Here is an 8,734-nt window from a genome sequence, read left to right as displayed (position 1 = left end):
TGTTTGTTATGTGCTATGTTCCATGTCCCTCGTGGATATAGCACATAGGAACTGCAGTTTTCACCTAGACTGGCGTATATGTAACTCTAGATCCACATAAAATGGTTGATTTGTAATTGCCCTCTGCAATGACGTATTCTCGGATATTCTGGGATTGGCAACAAATGCAGGATTAGCCATTAAATCACATCCCCCACGAATGTCCGTGACAGCACCTTTCCCCTTGAGCCAGTTTCCACAGTCAATAAGGAAATGCCTGATCCTATTTCTTGTGTAATTCCTGAACAATTCCAAAGAAAAACATGGTCCAAGATAGTGCAGGACGTGGTTCTGTGGCTGAGGTGGGATTAGGGTTGTTTGGGTTGGTTCAAAACCTGTTAGAAAGTAGCTGTTCCTGAACCTGGTGGTGTGGGACTTCAGGCATTTGCACCTCTGACCTGAAAGTAGCAGCGAGATGAGAGGGTTGCACGGATAGTGGAACAAGCCTACACGAGCGCCTCCTGTAGAGGTTTTGGATGGAGTGGGGTGCAGTGCCTGGAATGGACGGGGCCAAGTCCATCCCTCACTGCAGCCTCTTACGTTCCAGTGCATCGGAATTGCTGTACCAGGGCATGATGCAACCAGTCAGGATTACCCCTGCTGGTGAGTGTTCTCATTGTGCTGTGTTTGCATATAATATACACACACTCCATTGTTGTTACATTTCCATTGTATTGCGGCATATGGGTATCGCTGGCATGGCCAACATTTTCTTGGTCACACCCAGTCATCCTTCAGAGCATGGCAGTGTTTGTGTGTGTGTGTGGTGAAGGTTCAGTCATGGTACTGTTGTTCATAGGTTGTAGGAGAAGAATTAGGCCACTTGGCCCATCGCGTCTCCTCTGCCATTTAATCAATCGTGGCTGATCGATCTTTCCCTCCCAGCCCCTTTCTCTTGCCTTCTCCCCATAATCCCTGACAACCGTATTAATGTGTATGGAGAGCTCCAGGGTTTTTCTGTTTAAAATGCTTGCTCCATGCTGGTGCTGACCCATGCTGGTAACTGGAGAGAAGATTCTCTGCAGCTTTCTCCCTCCTCAGTCTTCCTGTCTTGTCTTCTGACAGGGCAACACGAATATAATGAAGTGAGAGATCAGGGCTGATCAGTGGTCTGGCTTCAGCTCAGAGCCACGGGTGTGTACAGGAAGATGAAGCTTAATTATTGTCTCAAGCGAATTATAATCAGTGACCATTCTGATAGAGCCTTTGAATAAACAGCAATGACATTGACTTGCTTATTTTATATAAAATGAATACAAAAGGATTGGGTGTGAGCAGTTGTGACTAAGTATGCACTTGTGATATTAACTGGGAAACTGTCAGATTTCCTCTCTTGTCTCTGGTGCTTATGGACATCCATAAGCTATAGGAACTAGACCATTCGGCCCATCGTCTACTCTGCCATTCAATCTATCTTTCCTTCGTAACTCCATGCCCTGGGCACCCTTACTAATCAAGAATGTCAATCTCCACCTTAAAAATGACCATTGACTTGGTCTTCACAGCTGTCTGTGGCAATGAATTCCACAGATTCACTGAAGAAATTCCTCATTGTCTCCTTTCTAAAGGTACGACCTTTTATTATGAGGCCATGGTCTCAGGTCCTGGACTCTCCCACTAGTGGAAACATCCTCTCCACAGTTGTGGGGTTTCTGGTGTGAACTCCAGACCATTAAGATGCACCAACAGAGCTATGTGTGCATGCCCAACACTGGGAGTCTGTGCTGTAAAGGGTTGCAGGATCAGCAGTATGGGTTACTGGGAAGTGGAATTCAGAACTCACCGCGTATTAAACAGGCTCCATCCTGTTAATAGTGATAATAAGGTTCAGGGCTAGAGGGATTACACCACTTTACCCTCTCGCTGTTTCCAGAGCTACTCTGCTGCATATGCTCCATGGTGTTGTGAAATTTGGTTCCAACACTGAGACCATCTTGTGTTTCTTCGGGTTTAGAGATACAGAGCGGAAACAGGCCCTTCAGCCCACCAAGTCCACGCCGACCAGTGATCACCCTGTACACTAGCACTATCCTACGCATTAGGACCAATTTACAACCAAAGTTAATTAACCCACAAACCTGTACATCTTTGGGGTATGGAAGGAAACCGGAGCACCCGAGGGAAATCCCACATGGTCAAGGGAAGAAAGTACAAAATCCTTACAGACAGCGCCCGTAGTCAGGATCGAACCCGGGTCTCTGGCGCTGTAAGGCAGCAACTCTACTGTGGCACCATGTCGCCCCTTTTTTGCTGGGTCTGGAGCAGTGCTAACCATTTGATCATTTCTAAGTGATCCATACAATGAATTGTTTCCAAATTTGGAATAATTGTGCCATGGAATAATGGGTGTGTTCTGCACACTGATCTATGGCACTGTTCTGACAAGGGCAATGTGGAGCAGAGGTGGGTTCATATATACTATTGGGCTGAATGCAAGGGTCCCAGTTTTAAACCTTTTGCCTAGCAGTTGTAACATGGGATGACTGACAGCTTTCTTTGTACATTTCATGAAACTTTATAATTTTAATTAAAAAATTGAAAAATAAAAATTGAGTATTTAAATTCATATTTTTATTCGTTTTTCAGGATTTATCGCCCATTCCTAATTGCCCACGAGAAGGAAGGGGTGTGCTGCCTCCTTCCCTCGCTGCAGTTCTTGCAGTAAAGGCGCTCCCACAGTGCTGTTGGGATGGGAGTTGCAGGATTTGGACCTAGTGACCGAAGGACCCCTGGTGTGTTTCCATGTCTGGATGGTGTGCGGTTTAGATAGGAACCAGCAGGTGGGGGTGTTTCCACATGTGAAGCTCAAAGAGAGAGAAGCCACCTCAATCCTTATTACACTGATTAAATCATTCTACATCTGATTCCAAACACATATTCATAAGTGATAGGGGCAGAATTCCGCCCATCAAGTAAACATAGAAACATAGAAAATAGGTGCATGAGTAGGCCATTCGGCCCTTCGAGCCTGCACTGCCATTCAATATGGTCATGGCTGATCATCCAACTCAGTATCCCGTACCTGCCTTCTCTCCGTACCCCCTGACCCCCCTAGCCACAAGGGCCACATCCAACTCCCTCTTAAATATAGCCAATGAACTGGCCTCAACTACCCTCTGGCAGAGAGTTCCAGAGATTCACCACTCTCTGTGTGAAAAATGTTCTTCTCATCTTGGTCTTAAAGGATTTCCCCCTTATCCTTAAACTGTGACCCCTTATCCTGGACTTCCCCAACATCGGGAACAATCTTCCTGCATCTAGCCTGTCCAACCCCTTAAGAATTTTGTAAGTTTATATAAGATCCCCCCTCAATCTCCTAAATTCTAGCGAGTATAAGCCGAGTCTATCCAGTCTTTCTTCATATGAAAGTCCTGACATCCCAGGAATCAGTCTGGTGAACCTTCTCTGCACTCCCTCTATGACAATAATGTCCTTCCTCAGATTTGGAGACCAAAACTGTACGCAATACTCCAGGTGTGGTCTCACCAAGACCCCGTACAACTGCAGTAGAACCTCCCTGCTCCTATACTCAAATCCTTTTGCTATGAAAGCTAACATACCATTCGCTTTCTTCACTGCCTGCTGCACCTGCATGCCTACTTTCAATGACTGGTGTACCATGACACCCAGGTCTCGTTGCATCTCCCCTTTTCCTAATCGGCCACCATTCAGATAATAGTCTGCTTTCCTGTTTTTGCCACCAAAGTGGATAACCTCACATTTATCCACATTATACTGCATCTGCCAAACATTTGCCCACTCACTCAGCCTATCCAAGTCACCTTGCAGTCTCCTAGCATCCTCCTCACAGCTAACACTGCCCCCTAGCTTAGTGGCATCCGCAAACTTGGAGATGTTGCCTTCAATTCCCTCGTCCAGATCATTAATATATATTGTAAATAGCTGGGGTCCCAGCACTGAGCCTTGCGGTACCCCACTAGTCACTGCCTGCCATTGTGAAAAGGACCCGTTTACTCCTACTCTTTGCTTCCTGTTTGCCAGCCAGTTCTCTATCCACATCAATACTGAACCCCCAATACCGTGTGCTTTAAGTTTGTATACTAATCTCTTCACCATAAACTTCACCATACAATCATGGCTGACCTATCTTTTCCCCTCAACCATAATCTCCTGCTTTCTCACCATAACTCCCGACACCTGCACTAATCAAGAATCTGCTTTAAAAATATCCATTGATGACTTGGCCTCCGCAGCCGTCTGTGGCAATTTTAATTCACTAGAATCAAATGGTCATTCAAGCATATTACCATTTGGATGGTCACCAAATCTAATAGGTGCCATGGTTATTACTGCAAAGTACCAGCAAAGCAATTCATTAAACTGTAGTGATTAGACCAGTAAGATGCCATTCTAAAGCAAATCAACTCGGCAGAGCAACATCTTCGTAAATTTGATCTGCCTATTGTTAAAGATTTCTGGAATGTACCGCTCTGTGTAATTTACATTTTTAAGGCTGTGCTCATGAAATCTTGGAAACAGATTAACCAATCCTATCTAACTGCACATGGTCTGTGTCCTTGCATTCCATGCATGCTCACATTTCTGTCTAAATGCCTATTATACATTCCTATCATATCTTCTACCTTCACTCCTAGCAGCAGGTTCCCACCACACCCCATGCTAACAAAAACACTTTTCCCATAAATCTATTTTTAATTTTACCATCTTGCCAAAGCAGATACAATAGTTGCAATTACAAGGCTTCCATGTGGGTATGCCCTCAGGTATTTAACATTTAGACCCTGGGAAAAGGCTCTGTGTGCACCCTAGCTATGCCTTCCATAGTTTTATAAACTTTTATCAGTTCTCCTCTCATCCTTCGATGCTCCAGAGAAAACAATCCAAGTTTGTCCACCCTTTGCTTATAGCTAGAACCCTCTGATCCAGACAACATCGTGGTGAACTTGAACTTGAATTTTCCATGGAGTATTGAAGGTTGAGGGACCTGATAGTAGTTTAATAAAATTATGAGAATAAATTCAATTTCCTGCATATTCAAATACCCACCAATAAATTGTATCTGCTTTCAACATCGCCACCTCTGTTGGATTATGGAAATGCAGCCTGACAGAATTCACAAATCAGTACCAAAAGATTGAAGATATGGAATATGCGTTGTTCTCACAGAATTTATGTGGGGGAAACAAGTAAATAAATCAGCACAACTAATATCTTTCACCTTAAGTGTCTTGATGCATGCACCGTTGACATTGCTTTGTGTTATGAGAAACTGCGATATGGCCTGGTTTCTATAAACGGAACCTAGCCTGTAATGTTGTTGAAAAGATAGTTGTCAACTCTGATGATAAATTGGCAGCTCCATGCAGCATCAGGACCAGAACTGCACACAGTACTCCAAATGCAGCATAACCAAAGCATTATACTGCCCCAGCATGACTTGCCAACGTCAATACAAAAAGCTCTAATTAATGAAGGCAAGTATAAAAGTACACCTCTTTTACCACCCTATTTATGTTGCCAATTTTAGGGAGCAATGGACTTGTTCCCCAAGATCTTTCTGTACATCTGATAATTGCTGGTTCCTGAGCTTCCCCCCAGTCTAGTTTCAGTAAAAACACCGAATCAAGCACTTGAATTAACAACATTTTATTTTACCAAAAGCACGAGTCAGATTACACACTGTACCTATCCCCCACCGTGGGTTCAAGTCAAGTTTATTCGTCACATACACATACGAGATGTGCAGTGACATGAAAAGTGGCAATGCTCGTGGACTTTGTGCAAAAAACAACCAAACAAACAAACTACAAACAGAATGGAACAGATCCCTCTGTCTATCTGTTCAAGCCCTTAGGCCTCGCTCAGACAGAGACACTCCAGAAGGTTGACCTTGAGCCTCGTGATTACAGCCTTTTATATGCCGCGCGAACCTGAGGGCCGAACCACACGGGGGATCTCAGACAAGGCTCAACACCCCATCCAATAAGGGTTTCGGCCCGAAACGTTGCCTATTTCCTTCGCTCCATAGATGCTGCTGCACCCGCTGAGTTTCTCCAGCACTTTTATCTACCTAAAGATCCAGCAGTCAGATTCTGCAACATTATTTACAAGCTATTTACAATATGTATATCTAGTTTGCAACCACCCAATCCATTCTGTGCATTTGGTATCAGATTGACAAGGCTTGCAAGACTTCCTATCCTTTGCATATGAATTTTGTCTAAGTTCCAGACTCTGGCACCTCTCGCAGCTTGTCCCAGCTCTGCAGAGAGCTATCACAATTTGACCAAATCTCCCAGCAAGCCCTGACACTTAACCCCATTTTGAAGTCCTGACTGGTCCATTTTAGCCAGGATTAACTCCATGCTGCTAAAAGGTCCTGCCATTTACTGTATACTGTAAACACAACAGGTAACCAATCTGGCTTTCTATCAACACCAAATCTCAGTATTTAATGAAAAAAAATTTGCACTCAGAATGTTATTATTTTATTAAGCTAAGATATGTTGACAGTCTGTTCATATTTACAGGCCTATGTTGTAAACATCAATACTTTGGTTTTTTTGTACATAATGCACACTGGGTAAAAAACTAGTCACTTATAAGCATAATACACACCACACAATAACCATATAACAATTACAGCACGGAAACAGGCATCTCGGCCCTTCTAGTCCGTGCCGAACACTTACTCTCACTTAGTCCCATCTACCTGCACTCAGACCATAACCCTCCATTCCTTTCCCGTCCATATGCCTATCCAATTTATTTTTAAATGATAAAATCGGACCTGCCTCCACCACTTCCACTGGAAGCTCATTCCACACAGCTACCACTCTCTGAGTAAAGAAGTTCCCCCTCATGTTACCCCTAAACTTCTGTCCCTTAATTCTCAAATCATGTCCTCTTGTTTGAATCTTCCCGACTCTCAATGGAAAAAGCTTATCGAAACATAGAAAATAGGTGCAGGAGTAGGCCATTCGGCCCTTCGAGCCTACACCGCCATTCAATATGATCATGGCTGATCATCCAACTCAGTATCCTGTACCTGCCTTCTCTCCATACCCCCTGATCCCTTTAGCCACAAGGGCCACATCTAACTCCCTCTTAAATATAGCCAATGAACTGTCCTCAACTACCTTCTGTGGCAGAGAATTCCACAGATTCGCCACTCTCTGTGTGAAAAATGTTTTTCTCATCTCGGTCCTAAATGATTTCCCCCTTATCCTTAAACTGTGACCCCTTGTTCTGGACTTCCCCAACATCGGGAATAATCTTCCTGCATCTAGCCTGTCCAACCCCTTAAGAATTTTGTAAGTTTCTATAAGATCCCCCCTCAATCTTCTAAATTCTAGCGAGTACAAACCAAGTCTATCCAGTCTTTCTTCATATGAAGGCAAGGCAAGGCAACTTTATTTATATAGCACATTTCATACACGAGGCAGACTCAAAGTGCTTCACATAAAAACATGTCATACAATAAATGAAATAATAAAATGAAATAAAATAGAAGAACTAAAAGAAAAGAAAAGCAAAATTAAAAATGCATTATAAAAAGTGCAAAAGTTAAAAGTGCAATGTAGTTAAGATTTAGCTGAAAGCTAAAGTAAACATAAAAGTTTTCAGTCTTGTTTTAAAAGTGGTCAAAGTTGAGGCAAGTCTTAAATCTTCAGGAAGTTTATTCCAGCTATTTGTTGCATAGTAACTAAATCCTGCTTTTCCATGTTTTGTATTTACTCTGGGAATCACTAGCAGATTGGTTTCAGAAAGTCCTGACATCCCAGGAATCAGTCTGGTGAACCTTCTCTGTACTCCCTCTATGGCAAGAATGTCTTTCCACGTCATCCACGTTATCCACGTCAACTCTGTCTATCCCTCTCATCATTTTAAAGACTTCTATCAAGTTCCCCCTTAACCTGCGCTCCAAAGAATAAAGACCTAACTTGTTCAACCTTTCTCTGAAACTTAGTTGCTGAAATCCAGGCAACATTCTAGTAAATCTCCTCTGTACTCTCTCTATTTTGTTGACATCCTTCCTATAATTTGGCGACCAAAACTGCACACCATACTCCAGAATTGGCCTCACCAACGCCTTGTACAATTTTAACATTACATCCCAACTTCTATACTCAATGCTCTGATTTATAAAGGCCAGCACACCAAAAGCTTTCTTTACCACCCTATCTACATGATATTACGCCTTCAGGGAACTATGCACAGTTATTCCTAGATCCCTCTGTTCAACTGCATTCCTCAATTCGCTACCATTTACCATGTACGTCCTATTTTGATTTGTCCTGTCAAGATGTAGCACCTCACACTTATCAGCATTAAACTCCATCTGCCATCTTTCAACCCACTCTTCCAAATGGCCTAAATCTCTCTGCAGACTTTAAAAATCTACCTCATTATCCACAACACTACCTATCTTAGTATCATCTGCATACTTACTAATCCAATTTACCACACCATCATCCAGATCATTGATGTATATGACAAACATCAGTGGACCCAACACAGATCCCTGAGGCACTCCACTAGTCACCGGCCTCCAACCTGACAAACAGCCATCCACCATTACTCTCTGGCATCTCCCATTCAGCCACTGTTGAATCCATCTTGCTACTCCACCATTAATACCCAACAATTGAACTTTCTTAACCAACCTTCCATGTGGAACCTTGTTAAAGGCCTTACTAAAGTCCATATAGAC

Source organism: Amblyraja radiata, chromosome 8 (assembly GCF_010909765.2).
Source record: "Amblyraja radiata isolate CabotCenter1 chromosome 8, sAmbRad1.1.pri, whole genome shotgun sequence".
Lineage (NCBI taxonomy): Eukaryota > Metazoa > Chordata > Chondrichthyes > Rajiformes > Rajidae > Amblyraja > Amblyraja radiata.
The sequence above is the reverse complement of the archived record's forward strand: the minus strand, read 5'-3'. Positions refer to the sequence as shown.